The sequence below is a fragment of the Pinus tabuliformis genome, chromosome 8, assembly GCF_031772625.1.
Source record: "Pinus tabuliformis cultivar Carrire ecotype Pingquan chromosome 8, CPIR1, whole genome shotgun sequence".
Classification (NCBI taxonomy): Eukaryota; Viridiplantae; Streptophyta; class Pinopsida; order Pinales; family Pinaceae; genus Pinus; species Pinus tabuliformis.
The window spans coordinates 348305676-348327578 of record NC_142294.1 but is presented as its reverse complement, the minus strand read 5'-3'; positions in this window follow the sequence as shown (position 1 = coordinate 348327578).

The following is a 21903-nucleotide window of genomic DNA, read 5'->3' as shown; positions in this document are numbered from 1 at the left end:
CCTACAAAGTCCATTAATACACTTTCCCATGGATGACTTGGAATAGGGAGTGCTCTGTAGGGCCTGAGTTTTCTATTAGAGGGCTTTGAAACAAAACACATCACACAACCCTTTACAAAGTGAGTCACAATGTTTTTCATATGAGGCCAAAAACAATATCTTTGTACATGACATAAAGTCTTTTCGACACCAAAGTGTCCAGACACAAGAGAGGTGTGGGCTTCTTGAATTACATGTACTCTTTCCCCTGTGGGAATACACAATTTACCAAGGTGACATAACAGTTTCCCCTACAAGTGATAGTTGTCCACCTGTGAATCATGGGTTAGTTTTGCATAAATCTCCTTAAAGTCATCATTGTTAGCATATTGTTCAACATAACTCTCAAAAGATAACGAAGCATTATGCAAAATAACAGAAGTAGAAATAGGAGGGCGAGATAGCATATCGACCACTTTATTGCTAGTGCCCTTCTTATACTTTATTACCAAATGAAACTGTTGAAGAAAACCCATCCACCAGAAATGACGAGATTATTGCAACTTGGTTTGTGACTAAAGGTACTGCAAGGGTTGATGATCCGTATGGATGATGGTCTCCTTGTCGATTAGGTAGTGTTTCCAATTTTTCACACTCTGCACCAAGGCATAAAGCTCCTTGTCATAAGTGGGATAAATTATCACATCTTGAGAAAACTTCTCAGAATGGTAACAAATCAGCTTCTTTTGTTGCATCAGTACAGCTCCCATGGAATAACTGCTGGCATCGGTTTCAATCTCGAATGGCTGTTGGAGATTAGGTAAGGCTAAGACCGGCATGGTGTTGATCTTTTCCTTCAATGTTTCGAAGGACTTCTATTGTCTTCCTCCCCATTGGAATACCTGTTTCACACTTCTCAATGTGTGCAAAGGTGTTGCAATAACAGAGAAATTGGAAATAAATCTCCTCCAATACTAGACTGCACCTAAAAAGCTACAGACCTCGGTTACACTAGTAGGCTTAGGCCAATTTACAATTGCTTCAACTTTAGATGGATCAATTTTTAACTGACCATGACCAACAATATGACCTAGGTAACCCAAAGAGGTTCTCCCGAACTCACACTTTGACAATTTTACAAAGACGTTTTCTTTCTTCAGCACGTCAAGCACTTTCTTTACATGACACACATGTTCAACCCAACTTTTACTAAAGACAAGTATATCATATAAATATACAAGAACAAATTCGTCAATGAAAGGCTGAAAGAGATCATTCATAACCCTCATAAACGTGGGTGGAGCGTTGCAAAGTTCGAATGGCATCACCATCCATTCGAACAACCCCTGTTTGGTCTTCAAGGTGGTTTTCCACACGTCCTGCTCTACAATTCAGATATGGTGATAACCACTACACAAATCCAATTTTGTGAAATAAAAAACATTCTTTAATTGATCTAATAAATCATCTATGCATGGAAGAGGGTAGCGATTTTTCACCGTGATCTTGTTTAGTGCACAGTAATCCACACACATCCTCCATGTGCCATCTTTCCTTGGGACTAAGACAATTGGTGAACCACGCAGAGAGGTGCTCGGCCTGATGAACCCTTGGTCCAGGAATTCCTGCACTTGTTTCTTGATTTCTTCCATCTCAATAGTCGACATCCTATACATGCTAATTTTGGCAAAGGAGCGTCATGCTGCAAATGGATTTCATGTTGGATTTACCTCTTCAGAGGTAATCCCTTCGGTTCCTGAAACAGCTCATCATAATTAGAAATTAATTCAAATAATTCATGTTTATGTTCCTAATCACAGCCTTAGAAATCATCAGCTAATTCTGCCTCTTTTTCCCTTACAACCATAAGCATGCAACCCTTACTGGAATTCACTAGTCTTTTCATTTATCCAGTGCTTACAAGGCTGGCATTGATTTTATTTTGATGAGCCCTTACTATATATTCTACCCCATCTTTTGTGATTTGGTATTTGTTTTCATGATGAAAGAAGACTGCCTTTCTATCATACAGATATGGGCTCCCTAACACCATGCCATAGATATCCAATGGTATTACATCTAGTTCTACTTCATCTACTAGCTTAGAAGTGATCACAAATTTGACTTTACACTGCTTGGTCACATTCAGGTTTTATTTATCATGTATCCATCCAAGCAAGTAAGGTTTCGGGTGTGGTTTTGTTTCTAAGCCAAGTTTCTTTACTAGGGATTCTATGATTAAATTTTCTTAGGACCCAGTATCAAACATATTTTCAACTTTAGTGTGATTTACAACAACTCTGATATGAAACAATTCAATTCTCTTTCGGTCATTAGGAAGGGACTTATTTACAGAACTGGTGCCTTCATGTGATTCAGAATTAACATGAGGTGCAAGAGTACCTTTTGTTCCCACCCTGTGATCAACGCTTCCTCTCCAGAATCCGATCCAAGGTCTTGCTGCGCCGTTGCCACTGTCTTCTACTTCCCTTTTCCTCCATACTTCTTTGGACACTTTTCTGGGTGTTGTTTCCAATAGTGATCATCATTGTGGCCTTCTGTTTTGCAATGATTTCAATATGGCCATCCTCCCTCTTTGTCTATTTTCGTCTTCTTCTCCTTTCCTTTCCATTTCTCTTTAGATTTTCCATTGGGAGGTTTGAACGGTGGCTTTCTGGAATGATCATCCCTTTCATTTTTTCCCCCTATTATCAATATGAATTTCCTTCATGCTGGCCGAGTCAATAGCAGTTGGTTCAAACAACAACAACGAATGCCTAATATAGCTATGGAATGAGCCAATATACTTAGTTACAACTTCAAGTGTATCAAGTGCAATACCCAAATTCAGTGCTTTATTTCTAAACTCCTCTCTAGAACTCTGAACATCCTAACCTTTTCCTTCTCTTAAATACTGCCAATTCATTAAAGCTTTTTGCTTGTATCCTAAGAGATAAAATTGTTCCTTTAATGCGGAAATAAAATCAGGGCATGAGAAAAAGAGTTTACCCATATTCTTACTACTCTACAATTTTCTCTCCCACCAAACGAGAGCGGTGCTGCTCAGCCATAGAGAGGCCAGCTGAATCTTTGACTCATCCTCCATGATCTGTTGAATCCTATAGTAGACCTCAATCTGCCTAATCCAATTATTAAGCTTTTTCTACATTACATTCACCATTAAACATGGGAAGATCAAATTTCACATCTAATTTAAAGAAAAGTTTCTTAGATGCATCCTTTGAATTTCTACGATTATGGTGGTGAGAGGAAGGAGAACCTTCACTCCCGGAAGGAGAAGGAGGGGGTTCTTCTCCACCATTCCCATGTGTTGAACCTTGTTCTTTTGGGTTTCTCTCTTTTTCTTTCTCCAACCTTAAAACCAACTGATTGATGTTCTTTGCCATTGAATAGAAGGTCTTTTTGAAATTAGGCTCCTCTTCAAGATGAGCCTCATCTTCCATGTTTCTCCTTCGATGTGCACGCCCCGCTTCGGGATCGAAAGGTTCTAGTTCCCCTTCGCCTCTTTGGAGCCTGTTTCTTGTTAGCATACAAACATGCAATTCACATCTAAAAATCCTTGCTCTAATACCACTTGATCCAGGGATCTTTCGCTTATAGATGTATGAAAAGAATCACATGTAAGAATTGCAGCTTAACACAGAATTTTAATGTGCACACAAGAAAGAAGAAGAAACACATAAAAGCATGACAAGAAGACACCAAGACTTGATAACAGAGTTCATCCAACTCGGACTACATCTCCAGGCCCTACTCGATCAATGGGGAGGCCTTCATATATTAAATGGCATGAAAAGAAGAGAATACAATCATCAGTACATCAAAAGAGGCTTACACCTCCATTCTGGACAATGGATGTGAAATGGAGACCTCAGATGGAGAAATGGGTAGCACTAATGCATTCATGGCGTTGAGAGGAGCTGAAAACATATAAAACTTGTCCAAATCAGACAAGATGCTCTATCGGCCACCTGAAAGCTCTCCTACCTCGAACAACGTGCTCAAAATCCTCTCTTCCTATCCTTTTTCCAATCATCGGGCTTTAAATGTGTCATTTAGGACAAAGGCTGCTTAACAATCTGAGGTCTGTTCGTTCAGAATGGAATTCATTAGGTAGAAGGGTCGGTAGGCACAAAAACCCTCTAAAATATCCTTTTTTCCGCTCAAGCGATATACACAAAAAACCTTGAAAAACATTGAAAAACCCGAAATGCCAGACCTCAAAATTTATCAAATCGGACCTATAAATCCATTGGTTCTGATCCTTATCGCCGATCATTATCACTAATGTCATCGGCCCTATCTATCGGGAATCTCTGATCGCCAATCGTTGATAAGCTGATCTGCTGATTTAATCTTGGACGTTGATCTGATCCTTGATCGAACGGCTGAGATTGCATCACATGTCACTATCGCACTATTCAGTGGCCCTGTCGCGAGGAATCACTAATCATCGATCGACGATTTTCCGATTGCCGATCCGTCGATCTGCCAATCGTTGATCCATCAATTTAATCCTGGCCATTGATCTGTTTCCCGATCCAATGGCTGAGATTGCCCTTCGTTGATCAACAAATTTCAATCGCAACGGCCCAAAGGTCCTGGTCTTGTGCCTTGTGTTTTTTCTGACCTGATCTGCCGACACTGATATTGGCAATCTCTACATCGCAGGTCTAAAGCCCCCAATATCACCAATCACTTGCTCCCGACTCTGATTTAATTGGAGATTGTTGATCGGGGTTCCTCTGCGCCTCCTTAAGTTCGCCCCTTTGGACCCTCCAATTGTGATTTTTCCCTTTAAAGGCTTAAAGCCATTTTTAAGAGAAAATGCCTCATTTGCAAAGGAACTAAGGAAAACTCTTTCTGCCACAACTTCATCATCCGGACTCGGATTGGAGTGTCATTTGCACCATTGGAATTAGCATGATGAGCACTTCGATCTAATGTCAAGATAACTGCTTTTCTGCGACTTTGAATTTTGATCTTTTCCATGCCATTGTATCTGAAGATCCACCTGGATTAGTTATCGTGGCCCACAGTACATAAGGATGCAAAAGAATTTTACCAAGCATGTGATGTATATCAAAGAACAAGGAAGCCATCTAGGATAGATGATATGCCACTAGTACCACGGGTAACTTTGCAGGCTTTTGACAAATGGGCTATTGACTTTTTTGGACCTATCAGTCCACTAGGGAAAAGGACTGGTGTGAGGTATATAATCATTGCAACTAATTATTTGACAAGATGGGCCGAAGCACAACCAGTGAAGGATTACAGCGCATAAACTAATAAAGAGTTCATCTTTGAATATATACTATCTAGATTTGGCTGCTCAAGGATTTTGGTGAGTGACCAAGGGACATACTTCTTGAATAAGACCATTGAAGCATTAACTGAGGAATTTCAGGTTTATCACCAGAAGATAACTCCTTATCATCCTCAGGAAAATGGAATAGTGGAAGCTTTCAATAAGATTCTAGAGAATGCATTGATGAAGGTGTTGGCTTGAGGGGGCCTGATCCAAGTTTAATATTAGTTATCTAAACAAATCCATACACTACTGGCCCTTTCGACATTAGCCCACAGAGCGTGGACTGAAGTCTCACCCGAAGCAGTATGGGGGGATGCTGGAACCAAGTTTCTGCACCCTTGAGATGGTTGTGATGTCAATTTATCCTGGTTATACCTACCTATGCGCAGGTTTATTAGCCCTCCGTTCCACCCTTCAGTACCTTTGCGAAAGGGTACGATTGGCTTTCTCATAGCCCTAACCTATGGTTGAGGTACTTTCTCACTGCTAGGGTAGCGAACTGCGATATCTCCCAAACTAGGCTAAGTGTGTTTCTTATCTTATTAACAGATCTTAGTTAGCTTCACGTAAACAAATGTTCTTACTTGCACTAACTTAACCAACATAATTACATATATTCACGCATCATATAAGCATTATAAGTGAAATTCATACCCAACATATCAAGATGCATGAACAGGAAATAAAGATGTAGAAATTGTAGAATACTTCTCTTTATTGATAATTCCAGACAATTACAGACTCGACCCGCCCTACACACTCAGCTGCAAGGGTCCGCGCACTCAACTGCGAACTTCTAGGCTTCTGTGCACTCAACTAAAAAGCCTCTATCTATGCTACAACCAAAACTTAAACTTCTACTTCAGAGCTATCTCTCATACATCATATCTTCCTGTTCTATTGATTCCTTGATTCCTAAACTACTTAGAGCTTAGCTTTATTTATACAATCCCATGGTCCGTGGACCATGGGTAGATCTTTTATAGCCGACATTATATTTCCAAAATAAGGGTGGAGAACCCTATGAATCTTTAACATATACACACTCTGTGACCACAAAATGCAGAGTCTTTACACTTGGATTACAAAATTTGACCAAAATATGAATTTTTGGCCCCCAAAACTGCCCTTGGGGGGATCCCGTGCCCAACAAGACCCCAACACAAACATCGTGACTCGCCCTCAAGTCACTCTGCAGGTGCGGAGATCTTAGCACGAAGAAATCCCAGCTCTGTTTGGATCATCACAACTTCGGCAATGCACTGAGCAACTACCTGCTGCACTTCTTCCACTCGCTGCTCGGTGACTGCCATTGAACTACTACCCTGAATCTTCTGCTGAGCTGCCTGCAGTTGTGCAAGCTTTCCTTCAATGGAGGTTGTGATCATATATGCCTCGTCTATCCATGGCTATAGGCGCACTTTTAAGACCACTTCTTTGTGCCGAGCAGCATCCACCTGTTCCTTGAGTGCCTTTGCCTCCTACATCCGTGCAAGCCTCTGCGTAAGGGAAACCATCTACGCGATCCCTTTGACCTCATCATACCTTTGTTGTAGCTCATGCACCTCTGTCTCTAGGCGCTCTACATTCAGATCCTCGTACAGGGTGGTTAGGACCTCGAATGATTGTTCAAAAAGCTGCATGCAATTTGCCACTGCACTATCAACCGCCGCTATTGTTGTTTTAATAGTGATGGTACATTGTTCCCTGACTTCTGTAGGACTTGAAGGTTGAGCCCTCAACTACAATTTTTCGATCTGTAGGTTCAGCTCCAGCTGAACCCTAGCCATCTCTGCTCGAGCGTCGTGCACCCGTGTGGCCAACTTGCAGACGCACACCTCTAGCGGTTCTTCTTCCTAAATGTCCAACTCCGGGACCATTCGGTAGGCTTCCTCCACTACCTGCATTATTTGCTTATTCTATTCCACTGCCTTATTACACTGCAGGTGCAACTGCTCGATGTTGATGCACTACTCACTCATCACCTGTAGAGCGCGACTCTCCCGGGCCCTAAGTTCTGCGGTGACTCCATCCTGCAAGAGGTAGAGTGTCTCTCGAGGGAGCATGGCCATATTCAATCCTACCCATTTCAGACTACAAACCGTGGGCCAGTCAGCCTAATTCTCTCTAGTGAGTGCTCCGTTTGGTAGCACTATCGTGTTGGTCACCCTTGTGCGCAACATCTCCTTGGCAATTGAAGCACCAATCGTGAGGCTGGTGGACACTGTGCCAGTCTGTGGATTGCAAACCTACAACTCATGCACCTCTGTTTAGAGAGCCCCCAATATCAACTGTTGCTGCTCTTCGAACTATTGGAGGGCCTCCGCAGTGACATCCCTCACTGTTTCTCCAATGTCATGCAAATCCCCCTCAATGAGGGTGATTGGGTCCAAGGATGACTTTGAAGCCTTAGTTTTCTTCTGCAAGGCTACCTTCTCTTGCGGGTGTAGACGCTTGAGTTGGGTGGACCTCGTTTGTGGGTCCACGCCACCTTGTTTTGTCTCTGTTTCTACCTCAGCCCTGGGTGAAGGTGACTTCTATGCTTCGTGCTCTTCTCCTCCTGTTTTCTGTTGTTCTACCAATTTCGTGGTGTCACGTGCTACCTGGGCCTTGGCCTCCTCTTCTTCCTTTCTATGCTTCTTAGCCAGTTGTGCATTCAGAGCTTGGTTTCTTGCTTCTTACGTTGCATGGTGTACTTGTCCATTTCCACCATGGAGCCTCCTAGAGTGCACCACTCTGGCGGCCAAGACTCGAGGACTGTGAAAATAACATCATTATTTGCCAGATATGGTAAGTTATGCCATGTCTTCGTAGGGTCCTTCCGCGCCCTGATAAAGACATGGTGGAAATTTGCTTTGAACTCCGCAAAGCTCTACAAACTAGCATATACTATGGGCGACAACCACGGCTTGCGATTGATCCCCATCTAGATACTCATCTCCATCAAGATCCAAAAAATCTTGCTTTCTTTTATATGTTTCATGTCCTTTGTCACCCATAGCGAAGCATACTTCACTGCCTCTTGAAGGTCCAGCACGACGGAATGGAATTGGTTGTCTTCTGGCAGCTCCCATGCCACGAGTACGATCGAGAGCAAGAGCCACACATAGTGGAACGTCTTGCCCTGTTCTTGTGGCTCGCGACAGTTCGCAAGGAACTTGCTGCATAGATAATTTGCCCTGTTGAACTAGAATCCTTCTACACATTGGGCGCTAGTGCAATCACAAGGGCAGGCACCTCATCCACGTGGCACATCCACATCACCTTCCCTGCTAAAATTTGTGTTGCAAACTTGATTCCAGAGTTGTTAATGTTGGATATGGCATATCCTCGCTTCTTCTTCTCCAACTTGAAATTCTTCTTCATAGCTTCTGTGAGGGCCAACTCGACACCTTTTCCCTCTGATATATTGGCTGGATCCTCCCCTGAGTAAGGCAGCCATGTCATCCGATGAATCAAGTGATTTGTGATGGGAATGGGCTCCTCCAGCCACAAACACCCATCATGCACCAAGCAGAGCCGCTGCCTAATGACGAAGACGGTCACTGGGGCACGATGGTAATGTGGCACCCAGAGTAGGTTGAGCAGCCCTGCTTTCTCTACACCCTTGAGCGAGGTCTGCGACTCCAATTCAATTGTTCCAACAGTCACGTCAATCCATTAGCACATTAGCTACTCAGTCACTAAATGCGGGAACTTCTTGTGATCTGTGAGGTCCCTATCTTCAAATATCAATACAGGAACTCACCCTAAGTGCAGCCCCTCGAAAACAATGTCATCTGGAAGAAACAAAGTTTGCAGGGATCTCTTGCTCTCGTCTATGTCCTTCAGCACCTTGGCTTTGCCCTTGCGCGGAGGAACATATTCTATTAATCAAGTAATAGGGTTCGCACCTTGGGTTTCAAGTTCCATTTCCATGTCCTCCTCATCCACCATGATTTCTTTAGATTCTTCCTCATCGGCCTCCAGATTAATAGCCTTCCCCTTTTCCTGCAAGGTGAGCTTGGTCCTCTACGGGTTTCTTGGTGATACATGCACCAAGATCATAGTCTGCTTATCCTTCTTTGTTCTTGGTGTTATGGTGATTTAGGGATTTCAACTATCGCTCCAATGCTCTCTGGGGCTTCTACTACCACAATTTCTTGCGTGGCTTCCTCGGTTGTTGACATCATTCTAGTCAAGAGGTCCTGTGTCTTCTTTGGCAATGTCTCAAACACTGAACTTGTTCTCAAAGCCTCGAAATTTGTAAGGTCCATAAACACTTGATAACACAACAACTAAATTTTCAAAATGCCAAGTGTTTTTTCGCTGGACAACCACCTGTGATTTATAGCACTTTTTGAATTCAAATTCGACTGTTCCCCCCACATTCAACCCATTAATGCTAGATTTACAGTAGATTTTCAAGAATCTAAGCCATAAAGTTCACCTTAAATGCTTGCCACCTGCTCCAATTAGCCACAATCCGACCATCAAATCTTGAACAGTGACTTTAACACTTTCCGGCAGACCTGTGTGCTATTTCCATGAGTAGCGCAACTACCTTCGTGCTATCTTGGACCTTGTGACACTTTGCTACTTCACACAGTCCTGAAATCATGCAGCTCCCCAACCCGGGTAGTGTAGTTTATAGTCTCACGCCTCCTTTCAGCTGCCTGGAGCTCTAATACTATGCTTCTGTCGCATAGTCATATGGTCAGGCCACCTATGTATGGCTTCCATCGACTACCATTCACCTTTCCTGGGAAGGGATATCCATTTAACTTAACCAGCTAGATCACACCACCATCAGTATCTCCTTAATAACATAGGGCCCTATCCAATGCATTCTAAATTTCCCTGGAAATTTGTCAAACTTACTGTCATACAACAGCACCAAGTCATTCACCTTAAAGGTGCACAACTTAATATGTCAGTCATGACATGCTTTTTCGCGCTACTTTTGGACCTGTTGATGAAATCCAACCAGAAATCTCTCTTCTTCAAGCTCATCGAACTGTGTGATCCTTTCTTCTAGGGCTCCATTATCTATCATACCTGCGAGCATTTCTATGCACAGACTAGGCACGATGTATTCCATAGGCATTACAGCTTCCACACCATAGACAAGCCTAAAAGGGGTTTGTCCCGTCAGCTTTTTGCATGTTGTCTGATAAGCCCACAATACTGCAGGTATGCGTAGGTCCCAATCACTTTGCTGAGCATTCCAAACCTTGGTCAATGCATTTTCAAGCACTTTGTTGAATGCCTCCACTGTCCTATTAGCCTGTGGGTGATAAGGTGTTCTCTTCTGGTGATACACCTGAAATTCCTCCATTAGTGTGCTAATCGTCTCATTCAGGAAGTGCGTACCATGATCACTCATCAAGATCTTTGGACATCCAAACCGTGCCAATACATGCTCAAATATAAACTTCGCAGTAGTCACACCCATGCAATCCTTCACTGGCTGCGCTTCTGCCCAACGATTCAAGTACTCTGTCGCAGTGATAATGTACCTCACACCTGTCTTTCCTTGGGGCTAAATAGGTCATACAAAATCTATTGGCCACTTTTCGAAGGGATGCAATGTTATTTGTGGATTCAAAGGAATTTTATCCCTCCACGATGGCCTACCTACTCTTTGACATACATCACATGCATTGAAATATTCTTTTGAATCCTGATGAAGGGTTGGCCACCACAACCCTATGTGTAGAATCTTTTGCGTGTTTGCTTTCCCTGCATAGTGTCCTCCCACGGTGCCCCCATGAGTGTCCGCGAGGATGCTGCTTCGCTCAAATTCAGGTACATATCATTGCAATGTCTCATCAATCCCCATCCTTTATAGATGCCCAGCAATGACAGAAAAATATGTCGTGCGCACCACTAATTCCTTCTTTTGTTGTAAAAAGTATACTTACAGTGCAGTTCATGTTGTTAGGAAGTGTATTATATCCTCGAATGACCATCTGTGACATGCACTGCAAATAGCTACGTGTCAGGAAATCCTTCTTCCAAGTTAGTAGGTTCCTCCCCTGTCTCAATGCGCGACAGGTGCTCAGGTCCCGCATTCAATCATCCAAGCTTCATAGCAACTTCAAAATCGTACTCTTGGAACAATAAGAGCCATCTACAGATTCGCCCCCACAACACATGCTTATTGACCAGGTACTTTAGCGCAGAGTGATCTCTATACATCTTAAAGTGGCCTCCTAGAAAGTAGTGTCGATACTTCTGGAGCACATACACCATAACTAGCTCCTCACGCTTAGCAGTGGACTAGTTATTCTTTGCTTAGTACTATCCTCAGCGCTATACATGACACGTCAACATGTACATGAAACTCTTTCTTCCAGTTCAGGAGGACTAGAATTGGTGCAGTAACCATCTTTTCTTTCAATATATCCAGGCTTTTCTTACAGTCATCATTCCAACAGAACAAGACATACTTCTTCAACAATTTTTCCATCGGCGCGGTGATCTGGGCATAGCCTTTGATAAAATTTCTATAATATCCCGTATGTCCCAAAGTAGCACGCAACTATTTCACACTCCTTGGCGCTTCCAAGTTCAGTATCACTGTGATCTTCGCAGGGTCTACCATCAGTCCTTGTCTGCAAACCATATGCCCCAATAGGTTCCCAAAAGGAACGTAAAACAGACACTTCTTGACATTGAGCATGATTTGGTATCTTCAACAGGTATCCAACATCAAGCGCAAGCTTGCTACATGGCACTTAACTAGCCCAAATACAATCCAATCATCAAAGTATACCTCCAGGAACTTATGAATAAATTCCTTGAATGCCGCAACAACCACACGTGAAAAGATAGCAAGCGAATTTTTCAACCCAAACAGCATTACCATATATTGAAAGCAACCCCACTCAGTCACGAAGGTTGTCTTGCTCCTATCCTTTGGTGCAATTTTGATTTGGTGGTACCCAGAGAACCCATCAGTGAAGGAGTATGCTTCCTGGCCACCTACATTGTCCAACACTTCATCTGTGAACGGAGTTGGGAAAGGATCATGCACACAAGCGTCATTCAGTTTCCTAAGATCCACGCATATCCTTATCTCATCCTTCTGCTTCTTCTCTTGCACCACCATTGGGCTTACCCAATTGGATTCCTCCATAGGCTCAATGATGCCTGTTGCTAATATTTTGTCTAGCTCTAAGTGGACCGTTTCCTTGTATTTTGGATTCAGACGATAAGGCCTCTGATTGACTAGATTTGCACCAGGTTTTAATGTGATCTTCATCACTCCTAGATCTCCGATTATTCCTTTCAAACCCATAAACTTGGTATGGAATAAGTCCTGATATTCATGGAGTAATTCAACGACCTTATCCACCGTTGCGTTGTCCCAGTAGTCTCCATTCTTCACAAATTTGGGTTCTGCCTCTATACCAATATTCACCTGTTTAGTTCTCATCGACACGGTTATATCAGGGTTCTCAATCCGCGGTCCTTAAACCTTGTGGTGGCCCTCTATTTCTGGAATGTTAATCTTCCACGGATCCTCATCCTTTTCTTCAGCAGTTACATTATAACATTCCAGTGTGAAACTTAGCTGAGTAGCCCATTTAGGTTGCATCAAGTCTAAAGGATCATGCGATATCCTAAAGATGGTTGCTTTCACCTCTTGTAGCACTTCATCAAACCTGTCCTCAAAACTAAATGTCATCATGAATCCTTTGTGCAAGATATCCCATTCACTGTCCCATGGCAAAGCTCGGTTTCTATATACCAATTCATTGGGATAACATCCAAGGTATGACAGAATAGGTGCACCCACTCTGGTTGGGGATTTTATCCATAAACCTACGTCCATTTGGCCAGATTCACGTATGGATCATTCTTCCCATCATACTTGTTTGTTAGTTGCATCTTAGGCTTCCCAAATCGTGCTTGCATCATCCTCCTACATTCATGCCAATCATCAAAGCTTCCCTTGTGCGTACCCCACCATCTTGCAGGCATAGCGCGCAGTGCCCAGTCCAAGGCTTGGAAGCATTGCTTTTCTGGAACCTCCCTTTCAAATTCATCGAAAAAGATATGTACCTCATTTAGTCCATCATAAGTAGGCAAAGTTCTTACCTCTGACGACACACATCACAACGACCAAGTCATCATGTTGCAATTCAGTGTAGTTACTTCATGTAACCGATTCTGCCAGCATTCTATTTCTTCGTCGGAATCCGAAGTGCAGGAACTCTCAGTTCCCATGTAATCCATCCATTCACAGCGGGATTCACCCAGTCTTGGTATCATTTTATTAACTTATAGATGCATTCCAAATCATCATCACTCTCATAATTGCAAACTGGTTTTGTATAGCGTGATCCTTCAGCAAGATCAAGGGGTATTATTACGCACAGTCATTTCTTCTCAAATATCACCTTTTGCTTCTTCAAATTGATTACCCCATTCATATCAGTAGCCTAGTCAATTCCCAAGCAGGGTATGGATTGCTATCATCAACAATCTCTATTACCTCAAAATCTGCCAGCACGCTCGCTCCCTCAATATCCACAGTCACTCCCTGCAGTCGACCCATGGGTATGTTTTTTTGTTGATTCTCCATCCTTAGCTGAATCGGAGACCATTGCAACATAGGTCTCCCCATTCATTCCCATGTTTGTTTCGATAGAACATTTGCATATGACCCCAAATCTAGATGACCTGATCCATTTCGTATTCTCCAATCTGCGCAGTGAGTCTCATTTCACACCCTGTCCTTGTCTTATGTTTACCGATCTTTCAAACTACGCGTGGTTCACCTGGCGCGGTCCTAGCACATCTATTGATGAGTTCTTGTAACCCTTTCACAGCCTTACTGTCACGCAGTAACTTGATACAGGATTCAAGGAAAGTTGCATGCATAGAGGGGTTCATCTCCAGCTCAGGCTTATCCTTGCTTTCTGAGGTGGAGGCCTCAGCGAAGCTCTTCTTAGCTTCCATGAAGGCTTCCCAAGCATGATCCACTTCGAATTCAGCCTCTTTTGTTGGGGCTTTGCAAACCCACGTACTGTCTTCTGGTTGTTTCCCCTTGTCATATCCCATCGTGATTCCGCTCTGAAGCACTATGTTTACATTTGGATCTTCCTCGCATGACTTAGACCTCACCATCTATAGGTTCTAAGTCAGGGGAGGTGGTAGCACCCATTTGTCTCATATCCTATCTATCAGCGTAGGAAAATATTTTGTTTAATGATCAAACAATGTGCAATACTTTCACGACGGACACGTTGGATTAGTGCAATCACGGGCATAGTGTCCTGGTCCGCCACAATTGTAGCAAATCAATTGTCCACGACCTCTACCAGGTCCTCCGCCTTGGCCTCGTCCATGCGATCCTTGCATTCTGGTCAAGGGGCTATGTTTTAGCTTGAACTCGGTAGGCGGGAGTTCTGTCCATCATAAATTCATAGCTCTTGCAAGTACGCTCATCATGTCCTACCAACCTACAAAAGTTGCAGAACAACTGTTGCAGTGCTTGCAAATACTGTTGTAGCAAGTGATAGTTATCTGTGACATATTTTCCGGCCACCTTCCAAATAGCACACCATAAAGCAGGCACCGTGCTAGGTCCTACTTGAGCTTCCGGCCTTAAAGGCATCAGTCCTCCTCGTGCAAGGTAATTTGCAAAGACCGGGCAATGGTCTTTGTCATGAGCCCGACTCTTGCATTTCAAGCACCATACCTCCTCGCATACCTCTGGTCGAACCGTTATGTCCTACTTCAGACTTTGCATCTCAAGGAACAGATTCTGCAGCTGTGCATGGATCTACTGAACTCCTAGATTAGGATCTTGCATCGGAGTCTCATGTAGTCTCATGGCACTCTCCAATGCCTCTACCTGAGTTGTTATATTTTGCTGCGACAACGCGCTCCTTAAGTGGGGTAGTAGTGAAACTACAAACCACTCGCGATGCTGTCCATATGTCAAATTCATATTGGCTTCACGGATTTGACACTTCAATATTTGATCCAATTCCCATGGTGTCTCGCCTAGTTGCATCACGATCTCTTTGAAGCCCACAATCAACTGCGCCTCGGATTTATGCCTGTTAAATTCCCTATTTAGTGTTGCCTGGATGTCTGCTACTCCAGCATTCAGTTTATCATTGGAGTACTTAATATACCAGGTTAGCGCATGATCATGCAGAGCACTAACCAGTGTCTCCTTCTTTATGTGATAATCTATAACACCTTGAGCTTCCCATACAACCCTTATAATGAACTAGAATTGGTCTAGGTCCTCATTTCCCAAGTTTTTTAACAAAGGCAACTTCAGTATATTCGCCATACTGAATCGCAGTGGAGGTGGAGGTGGTACGGGTGAAGTTGGAGGTGATAGAGGTGAGTTCGGAGGTGGTGTGGGCAGAGACGATATTCACGGGAATCCATGTCTTATCAACTGAATAGCACTTCACGGAGAGACCTTCGCTATCCCTTCTTCGTCCCTTTGCGCAGGTGAAATCAAGGGGCTATACTTCGAACCCTTATTTCCTTAATTTCTATAACTTTTTCCACTTTGCCTAGTCCCAAACATCAAGGTAGTTGCATAACCCATTTTTTGCACAACAACATTTTAATCCAAGTATTCAAAGATTGTACGTACTTACCTCGTGGTCCTTTGAAAAAACTTCGCTCCGCCTCGCTATAGCTAACTGAGGTGTCGATCGCAAACTCAGTAACAAATCCTCCTATGACATGATCGAGCCAATGATCGACAGCGTGGGCGATGTTATCCTCTAATGCTTCCAACCTTCGTACTAGCTCTAGGGTCCACACAATAGGATCGTCAAGTTTCCACCTTCCTTGGCTATCTACTAGCTTCACGATCCACTCATATATTTCAGTAGGAAAGGAGGTGAAAAATATTTCGTGGATCTCCGTACACAGGTATCGGTCCAACCAACATTCTTTTGACAGTCGTGGGTTTCTATTTTCTTGTGCCGCAAACTCGTGAATCCTTCTATCCAACTAGCCTTCAATTTCTTTCTTAGTTGGATTCCAGTGATACGACATCACACATCTCTTATGCAGATTTCGGTCCCGACAATGGAACCATTTGTTGGCTTGAGGGGCCTAACCTAGGTTCAGCGTTAGTTAGCCAAACAAATCCCTACACTACTAGCCATTTCGACATCATCCCGTGGAGCGCAGACTGAAGTCTCACCCGAAGCAATATGGGGGGATGCTGGAACCAAGTTTCCGCACCCTTGATATGGTTGTGTTGTCAGTTTATCCCAGCTATACCTACCTGCACGTAGGTTTCTTAGCCTTCTGTTCCACCCTTCAGTACCTTCGCGAAAGGGTATGATTGGCTTTTGCGTAGCCCTAACCTACGGTTAAGTTACTTTCGTGCTACTAGGGCAACGAACTGCGATATCTCCCAAACTAGGCTAAGTGTCTTTCTTATCTTATTAACAAATCTTAGTTAGCTTCGCATAAATAGATGTTCTTACTTGTATTCACTTAACCAACATAATTACATATATTTGCGCATCATATAAGCATTATAAGTGAAATTCATACCCAACATATCAAGATGCATAAACAGGTAATAAATAAGTTAAAATTGTAGAATACTTCTCCTTATTGATAATTCTAGACAATTATAGACTCAACCCGCCCTGTGCACTCAGCTGCAGGGGTCCGCACACTCAGCTGCGAACATGTAGGCTTCTGCGCACTTAGCTGCAGATCCTCTACCTACGCTACAACCCAAACTTAGACTTCTACTTCAGAGCCATCTCTCATACATCATATCTTCATGTTCCATTGATTCCTTGATTCCTAAACTACTTAGAGCTTAGCGTTATTTATACAATCCCATGGGTAGGTATTTTACAACCAACATTTCATTTGCAAAATAAGGGCGGACAACCCTATGACTCTTTAACACCTACGTGCTCCACAACCATAAAATGTGGGGTATTTACACTTGGATTACAAAATTTGATCAAAATATGGGCTTTTAGCCCCAAAATTGCACTTGGGGGGATCCTGTGCCCAACAGAAGGTATGCAATATGAACATAGATGACTAGGATCTGAGGATTCCAATAGTGTTATGGGAATACATGACAATATGCAAGACATTGACAGGGAAAACACCTTTTAGGTTGGTATATGGACAAGAGGCAATTATGTCTATGGACTACAATATGCCAATTTTGAGGATTGAAGTGTTCACAGATATGGCAGACCCTGACATTATGAAGGAAAGGATGTCACAGTTACTGGCTCTAGAAGAAGACAGGTTCATAGCAGGGTTCCATCAGCAAGTGTAGAAATCAAGGGAGAAAGTCTGGCATGACAGGTACATCAAGAAGAAGACATTCTAGGAAGGAGATCTTGTATTATTATATGACAACAAATTTGCAAAGTTCCCAGGAAAATTTAAAACACATTGGTTAGGGCCATATATCATCAAGGACATCTCTAATGGTGGTGCAGTTCAACTTGCGAAGTTAAATGGTTAGTTGATTCCAGGATGAGTGAATGGTAGCAGATTTAAAGTATATAGGGGAGACTCTGTCCATGGAAATTCGCACTAACGAATGAAGGGAAGTAAGTCTTAGTGCCAGCTGCAGTTGAAAGTGGGCATGGGACTATAAACTACTCTACAGAAAGGGACTTCACCGAAGGGAGATTACTGTGTGATACTCAGGAGTATGACGAAGTCTAAAGGAACTGTGATGAAGAAAGGATGGTTGTGCCACAAGGGAAGGTTCATCGAAGTTGGCCAGAACTATGACAATTGGAAGGAAAAATATATCATTAAAATAAATTTGTTGTTAAAGGGCGCGTGAGAGGAATAGATGGCTAAATCTAGCACCATATCTGCATTAAATGATCAAGATCTTAGCAAATCATGGGGCTGGAATTCAAATTTGTTATAAAAACCATATCCTATGCCACATTTTACACTTTGTTGTCTGGAGAATTCAGTTTGAGAACTTGCAACTAAGTGTAAGAGAAGTAAGTCATTGTATTTCTAAGAGAAGCTTTAAATAACTTGCTAGAGTGTTTGCAGAGAAAGGATTAGTAGGTATTATAGAAGCACAGGTGAGTAAAACCATAACAATGAATGTACTCATGTCCCCAATTCATGTGAGGTCATAAAGAAAGTAGGTAATCACAGAATCACATTCACAGAAGAAATAGGCAAAGAGGTCAGCAGAGGTCTCTAGGGTAGAACTAAGAACATCCCCGAGGAAGAAGACATATAAAGAGTTGTGAACAAAGAACGAGGTGGATAAGGGGAAGAAATCTGCATAGAAGGGAAAGAAGCGAATGGAGCAGAAGATACCTTAGAAGATTCATGATAGTGAGGAGGAGGCCAAGGTGCACCGGATGGAGACAAAGGGCGTAGAGATTCCCTCTATGCTCCCACCTTATATGCCACCAATAAAACCGAGCAACAAGTTAGTCAAGGACCCAAAAGACGTGAATTTTGGCATGTTCACTCCATCGCTACCGGAAGAAGTGTTGTTTGATGATGAATTGTTGGGGAAGATTCCACAACTAAAGATGGAGGACTGGGATTTCAATGATCAGAGAAAATACCCACAGTTTGAGCTGAGAAGATACCTGTAGTAGGTATATTACCCAGAAAGTGGAGTTACGAGGTTGGAGTCACACCAGTGGGCTGCAGGCTTACAGAGAGTAGGCATGTTGAACACGTTCAATGTGCCACACTTCAATAGAAGCACATCTAATACAGCTTGTGTACAATAGTTTCTCACATTAGTACATGATGGATGTCGTTGGCTGGGGACGAGGATCCCAATCGACGAAATGTTGATCAAAAGGATTAGAAGACTCCCTCACCAAGGAAAAGACCTTGGAGAACAATTAGTGGGAAAGAATCAGGACAAGGCGATGGCACATATGATTAAGGATAAATTTGGAATAGTAAAGAAATCACGTGGATATGAAATTAACTCCATCGTTGACCAAGGGGTGTGCTTCACCATGCACATATTAGCAGGAAGATCATGTGGAAGTGGAGAGCAAATGAGGTCCTTGCTGCCATGGTTTCTTTGGATCTACAGTGCCGAGGTCCAATTTAACCAAGTTGCCTATTTGTGTAATGGTTTTTTGGTATATGACAGGGAAGCGCAGGAGGAAGGGAAGACATTCATTATGCATGGTTAATCATCACCATTGCACTAATTACATGGAAGGAGTCAGAGGACTTTCAATTTCCTCCTATCAAAGCAGATGTTTGTGAAGCAGTGATGTATGCCTCCCTCTGGCATGCTAAGGAGGTGTCACGTACAATGGAAAATAATATTTTATTCGTACTATTGTCAATGGATTTACACATGGTGGTGAATCAACACCCAAGGCTTTCACCCAGTCTTATAGGAAATATTGTAACATCGTGGGCTTTAAATTAGACTTCCATCAAGTCTATGTGAAGGAAAGGAGGGGCCTGATGAGGACATGGCACCCATTGCCATATTTAGCGACTGAGGATGACTTACTTGTAGTAGTACAATTCTAGTCAGCAAAGTGGATGACTCCACCCAGCGAAGAGATTGGAACAAAGAAGGGTACTTCAAAAGATACAACATATATGGGGACATCGACGAGATCAGGGAGAAAGTCCAGGAGGTAATAGCGGAGAAATGAGATAGAATTGATGATCACTATAGAGCTATCTTAGCCAAGGTTCAGTAGGGTATCACAGAATTGAAGGCACTACCACAAGAGGCAAGACAACCAGAGAAGACAACTCAACTATTGCAGGTAGAGGGACAAATAGAGACAAAATTTGGCATTATGATTTTGCAGGTGTCAATTAGAACACTATAGTTCAAAGCACCAGAGGATACGGAGTGAAGTAAAGCCTAGAGCTACATCAACATGAACATTTTCGTGCTGCCATTTCACATACTGTATGAATTCCACCAGAGTATAACAACTGATTTGTAGGAGTGACAAAAATGAACTTCATTGTTGACTAGACAGGTGGAAAAGGAGAAAGCTCCATTGAATAGGGAGCTGGAGTAGTTGCTTAAGCAAAGAGGTGAGGCATGGCAGCAACAACAACAACTGGAAAAATTCGTTGCAGAAACTTGTAGCACAGTTCTGGATGTGAAGGTCTGTGAAGAGGAGCCACCAGCAGAGAAGGTCGTGAAGCTCGCCCTCACGATAAAGGAATAAAAGAATAAGCTTGTGTAGATGAAATTTGAATATGAAGTGTAGATTTATGAACTGCAAATAAGGCTACAACTAGCCACGCCACCAGAATTACGGGAGAAGAGGGAGAAGGATTTAAATTTTGCACTGAAAGGAATTTCTGACACAGTGGCAGACTATGGAAAATCACTAGATGACCCTATGCAAATTTGGACCTCATTGCACAAGGAAAAAAATATTCAGAAGATTAAGGAGGAGTTATAGGTGAAGTAGAAGAAGCGGGAAGAGATCATGGAAACTATGAAGACCCTACCAATATCGCAGAGGCTCGCCAACATTACTAAAGGAAAGAACCTTTGTAAACTGATATAATATCTTTGGAGGAAAGAGAAGATCTTGCAAGAGAGGACTCAGCCATGGAAAGATGAGGCACTCCAACTTTCGGAGGCAGTGGATGGAAGGCTCAAGGAGTTAAAGGAAAGCGAGAAAGAAGTACTAGAGAATATTGTTGGTCCAACTACAGAGACAATGCTAGAGGAGGTGTGCTTACAGGAGAAACGAGTAGCAGAAATAATCTAGCAGTATAATGTAATCTACAATGGAATTGCAGCAAAGATCAAGGGCATCGTAGCTGAGTGAATTAGGACGAGACACATGTGAGTGTTGGGGGTTTATTGGGCGCAACCCAACTTGATCTAGTTTTGGTCAAAAAATCCTCATTTTGAGGAGCAAAGTGTGCGGGGTCCACGAAGTTATATTTACCGTGCGATGATTAGGATTTTTTTTTTTTGGGGGGGGGGGGGGGTCAAAGCCTCTCATTTGTAATGGGTATTGGGTGTTAGTTCATTGTTTTGTTGGATCCATAGTATGTGGACCATGGTCTTGTAATAATGAAATATATATCAGGAGATGTAATACTTGGTTGAGGATAGCTAAGTCATAGATGAATCATTGATATTTTTTGTCTTTAGTCTGTATTTTTGGGCCTGAAGGGAAGGTTCCACAGCTGAGTGCGCGAAGGCCTTGAAGATTCTGCAGCTAAGTGTGTAGACCACTTGCAACTAGTTGTGCAGGTTGAAGAAGTGTATGTATTGAAGATCTATCTTCATAAAGAAGAACAATTTTTGGAAAAATCTTGTGTATCTGTGTTTATAGATACGTTACACGTGCTTTTTACTGAATTATGTGAAAGAATACATGTTATACTATTCTCTGATATGTTATGTGATAAGTGAAAATCTGTGAAGTAAATCATGAACGCGAAGTTATTTATGTGTGTGAATTTGTATGTAGGTATAAAACATAAGTAAACACATGGATGCCACAGCATGCATATCCCTTTGGTTGCAAAAACCTAGTTCTGCAACCCCCCATAACAACTTTGGGTGAGACTGTGATCCACTTGCAGGTCATTGCCAAAAGGGCTAGTGGTTGTGGATT